The 15810-nt window shown below is 35.9% G+C and overlaps 1 protein-coding gene across 1 annotated transcript in view; it reads right to left on the bottom strand.

The window, feature by feature from the left end:
• Positions 1–15810, bottom strand: part of FBXL18 (F-box and leucine rich repeat protein 18) — a 166448-nt gene that overhangs the window by 13929 nt on the left and 136709 nt on the right. Inside the window, exon 7 of the mRNA XM_051999925.1 lies at positions 1772–1899. The gene's annotated coding sequence lies outside the window, so the exon portion shown is untranslated. The remainder of the gene's footprint in view (positions 1–1771; positions 1900–15810) is intronic.

The following is a 15810-nucleotide window of genomic DNA, read 5'->3' as shown; positions in this document are numbered from 1 at the left end:
TGGAAAGACTTACATGAACTGATGCTGAGTGAAATGGGCAGGACCAGGAGATCATTATATACCTCAATAACGATACTGTTTGAGGATGTATTCTGATGGAAGTGGATCTCTTCGACAAAGAGAGCTAATTCAGTTTCAATTGATCAATGATAGGTAGAATCAGCTACACCCAGAGAAGGAACACTGGAAAATGAGTGTGAACTGTGTGCATTTTTTGTTTTTCTTCCCAGATTATTTTTACCTTCTGAATCCAATTTTTGTGCAACAAGAGAACTGTTCGGTTCTGCACACATATATTGTATCTAGGATATACTATAACATATTTAACATGTATAAGACTGCCTGCCATCTAGGGGAGGGGGTGGAGGGAGGAAGGGGAAAAGTTGGAACAGAAGTGAGTGCAAGGGATAATGTTGTAAAAAAATTACCCAGGCATGGGTTCTGTCAATAAAAAGTTATAATAATAATAATAATAATAATAATAATAAAATAAAATGAATTTTTGTAAAAAAAAAACATTCTATATACCATTTATTACATTTAGAAAAGAAGAAAATCTGATCCTCATATTGCCAGACTGAATAATATTATTTGGCCCAGATTTATCAGGGTTGGGGGAACCATCCTAAAGTCCAATTGAACATCTACTCAGTTTCCTGTTGGATAACCTGTACTTTCATTTTAGTTTTCATTTTTAAATTCAATTTTATTTTATTTTCAGGCCCTAAACTATACTTTCAGTGCTTTTTAGAGAGAAGGAGCAAGAGTAGATTTTGAATTTCAGAAGATTTTAGCTATGGTTCCACCCAAGGATTCATAGAAAAAGCAACTTTGGGGGGGGAAAAAGTATGTTTGTGCAAACTGATTCTCTGGTTCAACAGTTTGGAGAGAGAATGTGCTACAGGAGAGAAAACTCTGAATTAGAAGTCAAAAGATTGTGTCTTATTATTTATACAATAACAGAAATAATATAAAGGCAAACAACTTTTAAAAGTAATTGATGAGTGAAATGGCCAGTCTTGATTCCAAAGACAATGATGAATCTCATCTCCTGCTTCTCACCTCCAACATAGATTGTTTATTTGTTTGTTTGGTAATTAGGTTAAGTGACTTTCCCAGAGTCACACAGTAAGTGTTAAATGTCTGAGTTTGGGTTTGAACTTGGGTCCTCCTGACACCATTTTTTTTCTATTCCCTGTACCACCTAGTTGCTTGGAGGTTATAAAGCATCTGAAGTCATCTTTAGAAGTATCTTAAGAAGTATCTAAACAGCAAAATGGGAAGAGCCCTGGACTTGGAGTCAGCAGGCCTCAAACACATAGCTAGTTGAGTGCTCCTGGGAAAATCACTTAACCTTAATTTTCTCAACTGTAAAATGGAGACAATAGCAACATCTACTCCAGAAGGTTGTTGTGAGTTGCAGATGAGATAATATTTGTCGTGTTTATTCACTGATTCAATGAACTTAATGTAAACCACTTTCTCTGTCTTCCCCCAGTGCCTTTTTTTTTCCAGCCTAAACCTATAATTTCATTGCTTTAGAAAGCTCCCAGGAAGAAAAATCACTCTGCCAAACATTAGCTTCTGCTTTTCAATTAACAATCTTGAGAGGTGCCTGAATTCTAAGAGATTAAGGTATATGTCCAATGTCATTCATACACCGTATACAACTAGGCACTAGGTCTTCCTAATTCTAAGACCATTTCTCTCTTTTTAAAAAAAAATCTTTTTTTTTTTCCAAATACATACAAAAATAGTTGTCAATACTCACCCTTGCAATTCCTTGTGTTCCCAATTTTTTTCCTTCTCTCTCCTTCTACCCCCTTTCTTGGACTGCAAATGATCCAATATAGATTAAACATGTGTAGTTCTTCTAAACATATTTCCACATTTATCATGCTGTGCAAGAAAAATCAGAATAAAAAGGGGAAATGAGAAAGAAAGAAAAAACAATCAAACAGGAACAAAAAAATGAAAATATTATGTTGTGATTCACATTCAGTCTTCATAGTCTTCTCTCTGTATATGGATGATTCTTTCCATCACAAGTCTATTCATTCTTTTGAGATTGCAAATGGTGCCTCATTTAGCATGAGTTTCAAGAGTTGTTTAAATGAACTATGGCATCTATGAAGATCAAGCAACCAGTCTTTATTTAGTAACACTGTGAAGAATATTAAGAAATCCATTCTATGAAACTCTGGTAGGCCTCTCAACCTAATTTTTCCAAGTAAAGTCAAGAAATATTTATTAAATGCTTATTATGTTGCAGGCACTTGCTAAGGAATAAAGCTAAAAATTCAGGAATAAAGAAAGATATCAAGGGGTTTACACTATAATGGAGGAAACATCAGGAAAAAAAGGAGATGATTGGGGACTGGAGGAAACAGTGGCAAAAATCTAGAGAGATAGTGAAAGGGTCTGGAAAAGATTGAAGGATAGTTGGCAAGAATCCTTTCTCAAAATCTAGAGAAGAACTAATCAGTGGAAGAAAGGGGTTACAGAAGAAGAGGGATCTTCCAGGATGAGAAAGTCAAAGGCTCAGAGAGAATTTGCTAAAGAAAGGTAAGGTGTGATGACAAAGTCCAGAGAGTTAGAAATAGATCAAAGAGAGATAAAAAAAAAAAAAACCCAGGATAATACACACATAAAAATAGTTAAGAAGATGAAACAGTATTTAGAACTGAACTTTTTGTAATTGCAAAGAACTGGAGACAAAGTAGCCCATTGATTAAGGAATGACTTAACATGTTGAGGTAAATGAAGGTGATGGAATATTATTATGCTGTAAGAAATCAGGAGAAGTGTGGGAGAACTTATGCAAACTGATGCAAAATGAAGTAAGCAGAAAAACAAGAGACACTATGACTACAATAATGTAAGTTGAAAGAACAACAACAAAACAATTGAAATTGAATGCTGCAGAATTATAATGAGTGCCAAAGAAAAGATAGGAAAAGACTTCTCCCTTGCTTTTTTGAAAAAAATGTAGAAGACCATGGGGTGTAGAATACAGCATAGGAAATCAAACTTTTTCTTTTTTTAATTAATTTATTCTTCTTATTTATTTATTTATTGTAAATTGTGTTATAGATACTTTAAATTTATTCTTATTTAATTAGTTTATTATTCCCCTATTTTTTTATATTAAAGCTTTTTATTTACAAAACACATGCATGGGCAATTTTTCAATATGGACCCTTGCAAAACCTTCTGTTCCCAATTATTCCCTCCTTCCCCTAGCTGACATATAGTCCAATACATGTTAAATATGTTAAAATATATGTTAAATCCAATATATGTATACATATTTATACAGTTTTTTGCTACATAAGAAAAATCGGATCAAGAAGGAAAAAAAGAACTGGGAAAGAAAACAAAATGCCCCAAACAACAGAGAGAGTAAGAATGCTATGTTGAGGTCCACACTCAGTTCTCACAGTCCTCTCTCTGGATATAAATGGCTCTCTTCATCACTGAACAATTGGAACTGATTTGAATCATCTCCTTGTTGAAGAGAGCCACGTCCATCAGAATTGATCATTGTATAATCTGTTGTTGCCTTGTACAATGATCTCCTTATTCTGCTCATTTCACTCAGCATCAGTTCCTGTAAATCTCTCCTGGTCTCTCTGAAATAGTCAATAATATTCCATAACATTCATATGCCACAATTTATTCAGTCATTCTCCAATTGATGGGCATCCACTCAGTTTCCAGTTTCTGGCCACTACAAACAGGGCTGCCACAAACATTTTGGCACATACAGGTCCCTTTCCCTTCTTTAAAATCTCTTTGGGATATAAGGCCAGTAGTTGCACTGCTGGGTAAAAGGATATGCACAGTTTGATAACTTTTGAACATAGTTCCAAATTGCTCTCCAGAATGGCTGGATCCGTTCACAACTCCATCAACAATGTATCAGTGTCCCAGTTTTCCCACATCCCCACCAACATTTGTCATTATCTTTTCATGTCATCTTAGCCAATCTGAGAGGTATGTAGTGGTATCTCAAAGTTGTCTTAATTTGCAAAATCAAACTTTTTCAATATGATGGCTACTTCTACAATTTTTTTTCCTTTTTTAATTAAAAGGAATGATTTTCTGGAGGGGGAGAAAAGATACAGAGAAATCTAAGTTTCATTTTTTTTTTAAATCATCCAATAAAAATTAGTTGAATTTTTAAAAAATTTTTTCTTTCTCCATACACACAGCCTGCACAAAAGAACCTGAGGCAGCAATCTGTCCAATGAACAATACAGAATACGATTATCCTAAGGCTTCTGAGGAAAGAGAGAGGCTGTGTGTATGGAGAAAGACTACAAGGAAGCTTTAGTCTTTGATATCTTTTCCTCCTCCTCAGTTTTTCATGTATGTACTTATCTATTTACATATTCTATATAAGCCCCCTGAGGGCAAAAAAAAAATTATCTTTGGATACCAAGATATTCCACAATGCTTTGCACAAAGCAGGGGCTTAACAAATGGTTGTTGAATTGAAAGAGATAGTATTTGAGCTGGACCTGGAAGGAAGGATAAGGTCAGGAAAGTGAAGGGAGAAGTATAATGATAATAAAATAATAGCTAGCATTTAGATAGCACTTTAAGATTTACAAAGAACTTTACAAACATCTTACTTCATCCTCATAACACCATTTGCATTTGATATTATTGGTTTTTGGCAAAGATACTGGAGTAGTTTGACATTTTCTTCTCCAGCTCATTTTACAGATGAGGAAACTGAGGCAGACAGAGTAAATTACTTATCCAGGATCACACAGTAAGTATCTGAAGCCAGACTTGAACTCAGATGCTCTTGATTCCAGGATGCTATCCATCATATCACCTTACTGCCCCCAATCATTTGCTTCTTAAAGCACTATTAAATTATTGTTAGTATGAACCCCATGGACTATAAATGTGAAGGAATTCAGAAGTAAGAATCACTGATTTAGTCTAACTTCTTCCTTTTAGCAGGATTGTGCTTGAATCTATAGCTTGTGCCACTTTCTACACAAGGCTTTCATTGATTCTTCAGCTGTCAGTGCATTATTAATGCCTTCTCCCAAATTATCTTGTACCTCATTTGTACATACTTGTATAATATCATAAAGTTTCTCTGAGTCTCCTTCCCCATTTATGAATTGAGCACTGACCACAAACTGCAGCCTGTAAAAATGCTTTGAGCTCCAAATGAAAATGGCATGCACTCTTAGTGCGTCTGTAAAATGGGTATAATAAAGTCCTTTATGATGCTCATTTGCAGAGGGCTAGAGAGGGCAAGCATTACTAAAAAGCAAAAGGTCCTATTCTTGTCTGGAATTTCTGGTTTCAACTCTTTTTTTTTCTATTTCTTTGTGTCCGTGTTTTAAAAGTCTTGGTTTTTTTTTTTTTTCTTTTCCTGGAGTTTAGCAAGTAAATGTACATAAAATATTCATGTGAGTGATTGGTCTAGTAACATATTAACATAGCAAGCGTGGTTTGTAATAGGGTCATGCTCCTAATGCAGAATAAAGAGACCAGAACTATTAACAGGTTCTGGAGTGGTAGAGGCTCCCGTCTCTAGTAATTAAGTTTATTTTCCTAAGTGCCTTGGTTCTACTGGGAAGTGGGGCCAATGTTTTGCTTAGGGAAACTTCAGGGGGAAATTGCATATTTGAAAGAGTGGTGGAGGAGACACGAGAGTGTGGAGTGGAATATTTTCTAAATGGATAAGCTATCACAGGATCTACAGGGAAAGAAACCAAGAACTCTTGCTTCTGGGAAGTTCCTGACTCCTAACCTCCCCAATTCCCTGGCCTCTAACTCTCATTCATCACACACAGACAACCTGCCATCTGACTGACATCTCACGCTTATAGAATCAACTATAGAACTGGGAGGGATCTTAGACACTAGCCTTTTCAATCCCTTCAATCCCTCTTATAGAGGAGGAAACCTAGACCCAAGTAGGAGGAGCATCTTTTCCAAGGTCACATAGTCAATTAGTGACCACCTCACACTTGACTTTCCATATTAGTTTTTCCACATATTGTCTCCCCAAATCTGGAATGCACTTGCTTCTTTTATCCACTGCTTACATTTTTTAGGCTTCCTCCAAGGCTCAGTTCAGATAACTCCTCCTTTTCTTGATTCCCCCAAAGTGTTTCTTTCTTCTCATATTACCCTATATACTTATCTACTTATATAGTATCATAGGACTTGGATTCCTTGAGAGCTTTGTTTTATTTTACATCCCTCCTCCCAAGCACAAATCCCTTGTACACAGTAAGTGTTTAATACATGCTTGTTAGAGTCTTGAACTGGAGCCAGGACTAAATCATAGTTTTCAAGGTGTCTCCCCAGGCACTATACCTGTTATAATGAGAAATGAATCAAAGTCTGGTTCTGTTTCCAGGTGGGACTTGAACCAGGAGAGATCACGAACTGGAATGAGCCTGGATTCTTTGCTGAACCTTCAACCCAACTGGAGAATTAATTTTATTGCTGAACTGTGACATGAATCCAAGTTTAAAAGGGAAAGAAAGCACCCAATGAACCAATTAAAAGCCCAGCTGAACCTATGGAATTTCTAGATAAGTCATGAAGCTGTCCTTGGACTACTCCCAAAGCTGTCTGATCATCTGCTCAGGTATATTGCCCATAAAAATGCCCAGACTACCAAAGGAGTGTGCTGATGGGGCCAGATAGATTTCTAGGTGGTTGTGAGAAATAGCACGACTGAGGAGCAAAAGAGTATTGTGACCTTGGGCAACTGACTTCAACCTCTCAGTTTCCAGTGAAACCCACAACATGGTGCAGTAATTTTGAAATCAAAGATTGTGAAGTCAAAAAGCACTGTCACCTACTACCTGGTCATCTTGGACACAGCTATTAATGTCTTTGGAACTCAGCTTCCTCATCTGTAAAAGGGGGGCGACAGTAATAGTGCCTACCATCCAGGATTGTAAAGATCAAATGAGATGATATTTGTAAAGCTCTTAGCATAGTATCTGGCACATTGTAGGCCCTTGAATGTTTCCTTCCTTCCCTCCCTCCCTTCCTCCTTTCCTTCCTTCTTTCTTCCCTTCCTTTCTTTCCTTCTTTTCTGCCTTCCTTCCTCCTTCCCTCTCTCCCTTCTTTCCTTTCTTCCTTCTTCCCTTCCTCACACTCTCCCTTCTTTCTTTCCTCCCTTCTATCCTCCCTTTCCACCTCCTCGCTCCCTCCATCTCTCTCATCCATCCATCCATCCTTCCTTCCTTCCTTCCTTCTATCCTTCCTTCCTTTCTTCCTTCTTTTCATCCTTCCATCCCTTCTTTCTTCCCTTCCTTCCTCTCTCATTTATAAACTCCATGGTCTTATTATTTTTTTTCTGGCTCCAGCTCCTGCTCACAGTCTTTACAGCTCCCTTATCAGACTATTCCTCTGCCCCAGCCCCCTACCCCCATCAGATTTCTGAGGATGACAGCTATTACTTGATTGGCCAGTGTTCTGGAAACCAACCTGAGTGGCTCTAGGGTGGTTCTGCTCCTGCCTGTATGCCATAAGTACAAGGGCACCTCCTTAGAGGAAAGGACACAAAGCTGCCTACAACTCTGCCCATGTCAAATTACTCTCTCTACGGCAGGATTCTAGGTTACAGAATCCCCTTCTGGGCCAAAGAGTTGACTTAAACCTTTTAGTGCAATTGGATGGGCAGAAAATGCTAGGGGAAGGGAATGTTAAAAAAAAAATCAATACATCCTGTGCTGAATAATAATAAAAACTCGGTGTCAGCACTTTAACGTGCAGTCCTTACACACAGAATGGGAATTAGATTTTATATAGTCCTTTCCAGTGGTGTTTAAAGTAATGACTCATGGGCAATGGACCTGTAGCAGCCTTTGAATAAGAATGGCACAGAAGAAACAATCAGGCCACTTCAGACCAGGCACTGGCAACCTGCTATAATCTCCTCCTTTTGGGGCCATGCCCCTTTCCCAGACAGTTTTCAGAACTGGTCCAGCACATATTGACCTCTCTCCCAAGATAGTTTGACTTATTTTTTTAAATTAAATTTTATTGATAACTTTTTCTTTTATATCACCTTTGTTTTCTAATATAGCCCCCTCTCTCCTCCCCTAACCAAAGAGCCATTCCTTATTACAAAGAATAAAAAGTAGAGGGAGGAAAAAACATGTCAGCAAAACTAACCAAAACATCAGCCAAGTCCTATAGTATATGAAGTATTCCATAACCACATTCTCTCACTTCTGCAAAAAAAGAGAAAGATGTATTCTCACATCCCTTCTTTGCAACCAAAGAATGGAAGAATGGAAGGAAGGAAAAAAGGAAATGAGGGAAAAAGGAATGAAAGGATAGAAAGAAGGAGAGAAGGACCTTTATAATGGTCGTTGTAATTTGGTTTTGAGATTTTTGTTTGTTCTTTCCATTTACATTTTTAATAGCCTTTTATCCATTTACATTGTTGTAGTAATTATGTATATCATTTCTCTGGTTCAGTTATTTTATCAGTTCATATAAGGGTTCATATGCTTTTATGTATTATGCATTTTTAGTCCTATGAGCAACTCTCTAAGATTATAAGTTGCTGAGGAAGTGCAAGTCTTCAATAGTAAAGGGAGCCTCTTTATCTGAGAGTTTCTGATATCATTGAATCCACAGGTCCAGTTCTATTTCAGTACCTATTTCCCCAATCAATGGGCATCTACTTTGTTTTCTATTCTACGTATAATTTTGAATTGCTTCCAGAATGGTTAATTTAGTTCACAACTCCACCAACAAAATATAAGAAGGCCAAACTTTCCACAACCCTTCCAACATTTACTATTTCCATGTTTTGTCATCATCTTTGCCAATTTACTGGGATATGGCTGCATAAGGGTTTCCAACTCTAAGCTGATTCCCACAAATAACTGAAGTGTTAGGGAGAAAGGAAAGCAAAAATCATTTAAATTCCACAAATATTTACTAAATAGCTACTATGTGGAAGGGATTGAAAATATCTCAAAAATATCTGATTTTGTTGCAAATAGTAATCTGTCTGTAATTCATACTACTAAGACTCAGAGGGATTGATTGATTTTTCTATGGTCACACTAATGTCAGAACTAGCATTTGAACTTTTCTAAATTCAAACTAGGGACTCTATAAAAATATTTTTATTTTTTTATTTTTAAAATATTTTATTGTTTTCCCAGTTACATATAAAGACAATTTTTTAATATTCATTTTAAAAATTTTGAGTTTCAAGTTTTCTCTCCTCCTCCTTCATCTCCCCCCCTCCTCGAGATAAGCAATTTGATATGGGTTATACATATTCAAAAATATAATAATATGACCTTATTAGTCACCGTCTCATAGAAGACATAGAAGACACCATCTCATAGAAAAAAATGGAAAAAGATACAGAATATTTAAAAATAGTATGCTTTAGTCTGTCTTTAGTCTCCCATCAGTTCTTTCTCTGGAGGTTGATAGAATTTTTTGTCATGAGTTCTTAGGAATTGTCTTGAATAGTTGTATTGCTGAGAATAAGTAAGTCATTCACAGTTTATCATTATGTAGTATTGTTACTATGGATAAAGTTCTCCTGATTCTGCTTACTTCACTTCCCATCAGTTAATATGTCTCCAGGTTTTTCTGAAATCAACCTGTTCATCATTTCTTATAACTAATATTCCAGTACAATTATATCCTACAACTTGTTCAGCCATTCCTCAATTGATGGACATATCAATTTCCAAACCCTTATTAATATAAAAAAGCTGTTTCTATACACTTTGAATATTACTCTTAAAATAATTTTTAAAAAACATTTCTGACTTCAAGAGTTTTTGTTCTATTAGGATTCCCTCATTTGATTGTCAAAATGGTCCATTAAGCCCTCACTTAAGGAGTCAGAAGCACTGGATAAAGTCATACCCTGAGATATACTTTCTGCCCTTTCGCCATTTACCACCTAATATATTTTCCATGGTCTTCCCAATATTTATAATAAGAAGAAACAGAATATAAGGTAAGTTGAGGGAATGACCACTTGCTGAATATGAAGATCTGAATATGAAGATTCTTTCAAATTTTCTCTCCTCCTCCCTCATCTCTCTCCCTTCCTTGAAATGATAATCAATTTGATATGGGTTTTATATATATTCAAAAATATAAAAATATTACCGTGTTAGCCATGTTATGAAAGAAGACACAGTCTCATAGGAAAAAATGGAAAAAGGTATAGAATATTAAAAAATAGTATGCTTCAATCTGTCTTTAATATATCTCCAGATATCTCCTACTCAGATCCCTGAAATTCTATCCTTATTATTATTACAATTTCAATCAGTCAACAAACATTTATTAAGCACTTAACATGTGTCAGATACTGTGCTAAATGCTGCAGATGGAAATATGTGATGGAGTTTGAATGCAGACCGAAGCATGCTATTTTTCACCTTATGTATTTTTTAAAACATTTTTTCCTTTGGTACTGTGTCTTCTTTCATAACATGACTAATTTGTTTTTTTTTTTTTTTGCATGATTGAACATGTATAACATATCAAATTGCTTGCCAGGAAATAACATTCAATAAAAATTAAAAAAAAAACTTCTACTGCATGCATATGATCATGGATCTAGAAAGGTCCTATCTTATCCAATCCTCTCTTTTTACAAGCAAGGATAATGGAATTCATTTTTTTTTCACTTAATAGTATTTTTTTTCCCAATTACATGTACAGATAGTTTTCAACATTCTTGTCTATAAAATTTTGAGTTCCAAATTTTTCTTCCTCCCTCCCTCCTTCCCCAGACAATAAACAATCATCTGATTGTCTATAGAAATATATTTAACATGATTGTACATGTATAATGTATATTATACATGTACAATCATGTTAAATATATTTCTATAGACAATGAAATTTAGAGAGAATAGGTTATTTTCCAAAGTCACATAGCTAGTAAAGAACTGATCCAAAATCTGAACCCAGGTCCTCCAACTCCAGAGCTCTTTCCCCTGTAGCATTTTTCTTTTCTTGTTATGAATACCACCTTTTACTAGCACCATGGAATATATCTAAAGTTCCTATGTAGACAGCTCAAAGACATGGAAGACATGTCACTTAAAAATCTGACTGGGGAGGTCAGACATGCATAAAGGAAAACAGAGATACAAGTTCAGGGAATAAATGTCAGGCTCTTGTGACAAATGAATAGTACAAATCATGAGATGTTTGTTAGGTATGGGACCTTTTGCCAATTCACTTATTTTCCTCTAGCCTCAGTTTCCTCCTCTGTAAAATGATGCTAAATAGCTCCTGTTTTACAGGAAGATCAAATGACATAATCTATAGGGTGCTTAAAATGCCTCAATGCAGTTTTAAACTTAATCTCTTTTTTAGATGAAAAACAATATTTTTAATATGAATGATGCGAAAAACCTTTTTGTTTGCCAAAAATTTTGCTAAGAATTTTTAACGAGAGCAGAGCTTCATTATTTTCTTTTTTTTTTCAATTAAAGCTTTTTATTTACAGAGCATATGCATGGGTAATTTTCCAACACTGACCCTTGCAAAACCTTTTGCTCAAAATTTTCCCCTTCTTCCCCCAACCCCCTCCCCTAGCTGGCAGGTAGACCAATATATGTTATATATGTTAAATCCAATATATGTATAGATATTTATACAGTTATCTTGCTGCACAAGAAAAATCAGATCAAGAAGAAAGAAAAAAAACTGAGAAAGAAAACCATAATGTAAGCAAACAACAGAGAGAGAAAATGCTCTGCTGTGTTCCACACTGTTCCCATGGGTATCTCTCTGGGTGTAGATAGCTCTCTTCATCACTGAACAATTGGAACTGGTTTGAATCATCTCATTATTGAAGAGGGCCACGACCATCAGAATTGATCAGTGTATAGTCTTTTTGTTTCTATGTACAATGATCTCCTGATTCTGCTTATTTCACTTAGCATCAGTTCATGTAAGTCTCTCTGACCTCTCTGAGATCATCCTGTTGGTCATTTCTTACCAAACAATAATATTCCGTAATATTCATGTACCACAATTTATTCAGCCATTCTCCAATTGATGGGTATTCACTCAGTTTCCAGTTTCTGGCCACTACAAACAGGGCTGCTACAAACATTCTTGCATATACAGGTTCCTTTCCCTTCTTTAAGATCTCTTTGGGATCTAACTCAATTTCAATTGATCAATGATGGACAGAAGCAGCTACATCCAAAGAAAGAACAATGGAAATGAATGTAACTGCTTGCATTTTTGTTTTTCTTCCCAAGTTATTTTTACCTTCTGAATCCAACTCTTCCTGTGCAACAAGAAAACTGTTTGATTCTGCACACATATATTGTATCTAGGATACACTGTGACATATTTAACATGTATAGGACTGCTTGTCATCTATGGGAGGGGATGGAGGGAGGGAGGGGAAAAATAGGAAGAAGTGAGTGCAAGGGATAGTATTGTAAAAAAAATTACACTGGCATGGGTTCTGGCAATAAAAAGTTATAAAAAATTTTAAAAAAATAAAAAATAAAAAGATCTCTTTGGATACAGAGAGGACTGGCGAGACTTACATGAACTGATGCTGAGTGAAATGAGCAGAAACAGGAGATCATTATATACCTCAACAACGATACTGTTTGAGGATGTATTCTGATGGAACTGGATCTCTTCGATAAAGAGAGCCTTAATTGATCAAAGATGGACAGAAGCAGCTACACCCAGAGAAAGAACACTGGGAAATGAATATAAACTGCTTGCATTTTTGTTTTTCTTCCCGGGTTATTTATACTTTCTGAATCCAATTCTCCCTGTGCAACAAGAAAACTGTTCGGTTCTGCACACATATATTGTATCTAGGATATACTGTAACCTATTCAACATGTAAAGGACTGCTTGCCATCTGGAGGAAGGGGTGGAGGGAGGGAGGGGAAAAATCGGAACAGAAGTGAATGCAAGGGATAATGCTGTAAAAAATTATCCTGGCATGCGTTCTATCAATAAAAAGTTATTTAAAAAAAAAAAAAGATCTCTTTGGGGTATAAGCCCAGTAGAAACACTGCTGGATCAAAGGGTATGCACAGTTTGATAACTTTTTGAGTGTAGTTCCAAATTGCTCTCCAGAATGGTTGGATGTATTCACAATTCCACCAACAATGCATCAGTGTCCCAGTTTTCCCACATCCCTTCCAACATTCATCATTATTTTTTCCTGTCATCTTAGCCAATCTGATAGGTGTGTAGTGGTATCTCAGAGTTGTCTTAATTTGCATTTCTCTCATCAATAGTGATTAGTGCTTCATTATTTAAAAAAACAAACAAAAAAAAAAAACTCTGTGTTTTGAGGAATATAGTAAACTGGGATTGTTTGTTATTGTTTGCTTAATAGCATTTTCTTTTTTTCCAAGTACATGCAAGGATAGTTTCGAATATTCACCTTTGCAAAACCTTGTGTTCCAAATTTCCTCTTCCCCCAAGAAGTCCTGTGTGTGTGTGTGTGTGTGTGTGTGTACATATATATAGGTTATATATGTGCAATTCTTCTAAATATATTTCCATTTTCATCATGCTGTGCAAGAAAAATTAGATCCACGTTCATCTTCACAGTTCTCTTTCTGGATGCAGAGGGCTCTCTCCATCACAAGTTTATTGGAATTGCCTTTAACCACCTCATAGCTGAAAAGAGCCAAGTCTATCACAGTTGATCATCATATAATCTTCTTGTTACTGTGAATAATGTTCTCTTGGTTCTATTCACTTCACTCAGCATCATTTTATGTAAGTCTTTCTGAGATTTTTTGAAGTCAGCCTGTTCATCATTTCTTATAGAATAATAATATTTCAATACATTCATATACTATAACTGATTCAGTCATTCCCCAATGGATCCACTCAATTTCCAATTCCTTGCCACTACAAAAAAGGCTTAATCTTAATCTTTTGAGCTATTAAAACTTAAAATTGCATTAAGACATCTGGGATAGACTTATATAAGGTACTTTGCAAAACTCAGTGCTTTATGAATGGTTTTGTCATCATCATTATTATTATTACTCCAGGAAGGAATACAAATTTCAAAACCCTTACCACTGTCTCCTGGCAGCTAGCTGTACTGATTACTTAGTCTGTGTGGAAAAAAAAAAAGTATTTATTTGCCTAAGAGTGGGGCAAGGGAAGGCTTCATGGAAGAAGTGGTATCTAAAAGCTGATAAATAGGAAGAACCTCGATAGGTGGAAAAGGGAAGGGAGGAGGAAGAATACTAATAATATTTTCAATAAAAGTAACATTTATTTATCATAAAAAAGTAACATATTATCTATTAAGATAGATCATCCATCATCTTGATTTTCATCCTACCACTGAATTTTGATGACTCTGGAAGAATAAGTAAGGCTGATGACTTGGCACAGCTCTGTTTCACTTAAATCCAATTCACTTGCAAGGTAAGGCATTATCCACCATCCACTATTTTACCCCATGATGTCACTGTTCCTATGATGTCATTGGTACTCTTTGGAAATGAAGGATGAATAGCAGTTTTCTATCCTTTCTTGAAGTCCTTCTTGGAAGCCCCATTGTGGTGCAAAGATGATCCTGGGTTTTGTCTTCATTTACTTTTAAAAGTTTTATTGATGTGTTTTGTTTTTATTATGACAAACATTTACAGATTATTTCCACTTCATAGAGATCTCTTGTAATGAAGTATAACAGTTCAGTGAAACTTATATTAGTTTCTTGTCTCTCTCAACTGAACATAAGGTCTGGCAGACTCTTTATAGAGTCAAAAAGAGTACAAGTAGATAATAGGCAAACAGAAAAACAGAGACATTTTGACAGATAGAAAGACAGACCCACAGACAGATAGATATGTAGATGGATAGAAAGATAGACAGGTAGATGGACAGACACAGCCTTGTATTTTAGATAGATGATAGATGGATGATGGAGAGACAGGTAGACAGAGACAGACAGAAATGTATAGATGAAAAATAGATAGAAAGGTGGAATACAGATAAATGGATGGATGATGGACAGACAGGTAGAGAGAGAGAGATGGATGGATAGATGAAAGAGATAGCAAGGTGGATGATAGACACATAAAGAGAAAAATAGATGGATTATAGATAGAAAAAGATGGATGGATAGATAGATGATGGATGTTAGAAAGAGCTTTTATCACATGCTTACTATGTGCTGGACATATGCTAAATCCTGGGGATGCAAATACAAGCAAGCAAGACAGGTCTTGTCCTTAAAAAGCTTACATTCCAACCAGCCACACTCAGTTCACAGAGACATCACCGGAGGACTCGCCACTAGTTGATGAATTTTACTTCATGCTTTACAAACAGAAGACAGAGGTTGCAGAATTGCATTCCTGTGTAGTTCCTCCCTTATTTCTATCATCACCTTTTCATTCATTCACTCTTTTACTTATTCATTCGTTCATTTGGTCAACAAGCATTAATTTCACATCTACTTCCTGTCAAATAGTTTTAGATATTGAAGAGAAAGTCAGAAATGAAATAGTCCCTGTGTTCTTCTGAGGCAATACAAGAAATACAGCAGAAAAGTAAATACAAGATACGTAGAAAATAAATACTAAGTACTTTGGGCAGGGAGCAGATTACTGTCCATTAGGGGAATCAGGAAAGACATCTTTAAAGAGACAGTACTTGAGTTCAGTCTCAAAGGAGCCAAGAATTCTGGGTACCAGAAGTGGAGAGGGGCAATATTCCAGGCCTGGAAGGACAGTCCGAGCAAAGAAAGGCTCAGAGAAATTAATGAGAGCAAAGGAGTGTCACAGGACAGGG

Source organism: Antechinus flavipes, chromosome 1 (assembly GCF_016432865.1).
Source record: "Antechinus flavipes isolate AdamAnt ecotype Samford, QLD, Australia chromosome 1, AdamAnt_v2, whole genome shotgun sequence".
In the NCBI taxonomy this organism is placed as follows: Eukaryota; Metazoa; Chordata; class Mammalia; order Dasyuromorphia; family Dasyuridae; genus Antechinus; species Antechinus flavipes.
Note: the sequence above shows the minus strand (reverse complement) of the source record. Positions and strands in the feature narration are given on the sequence as shown.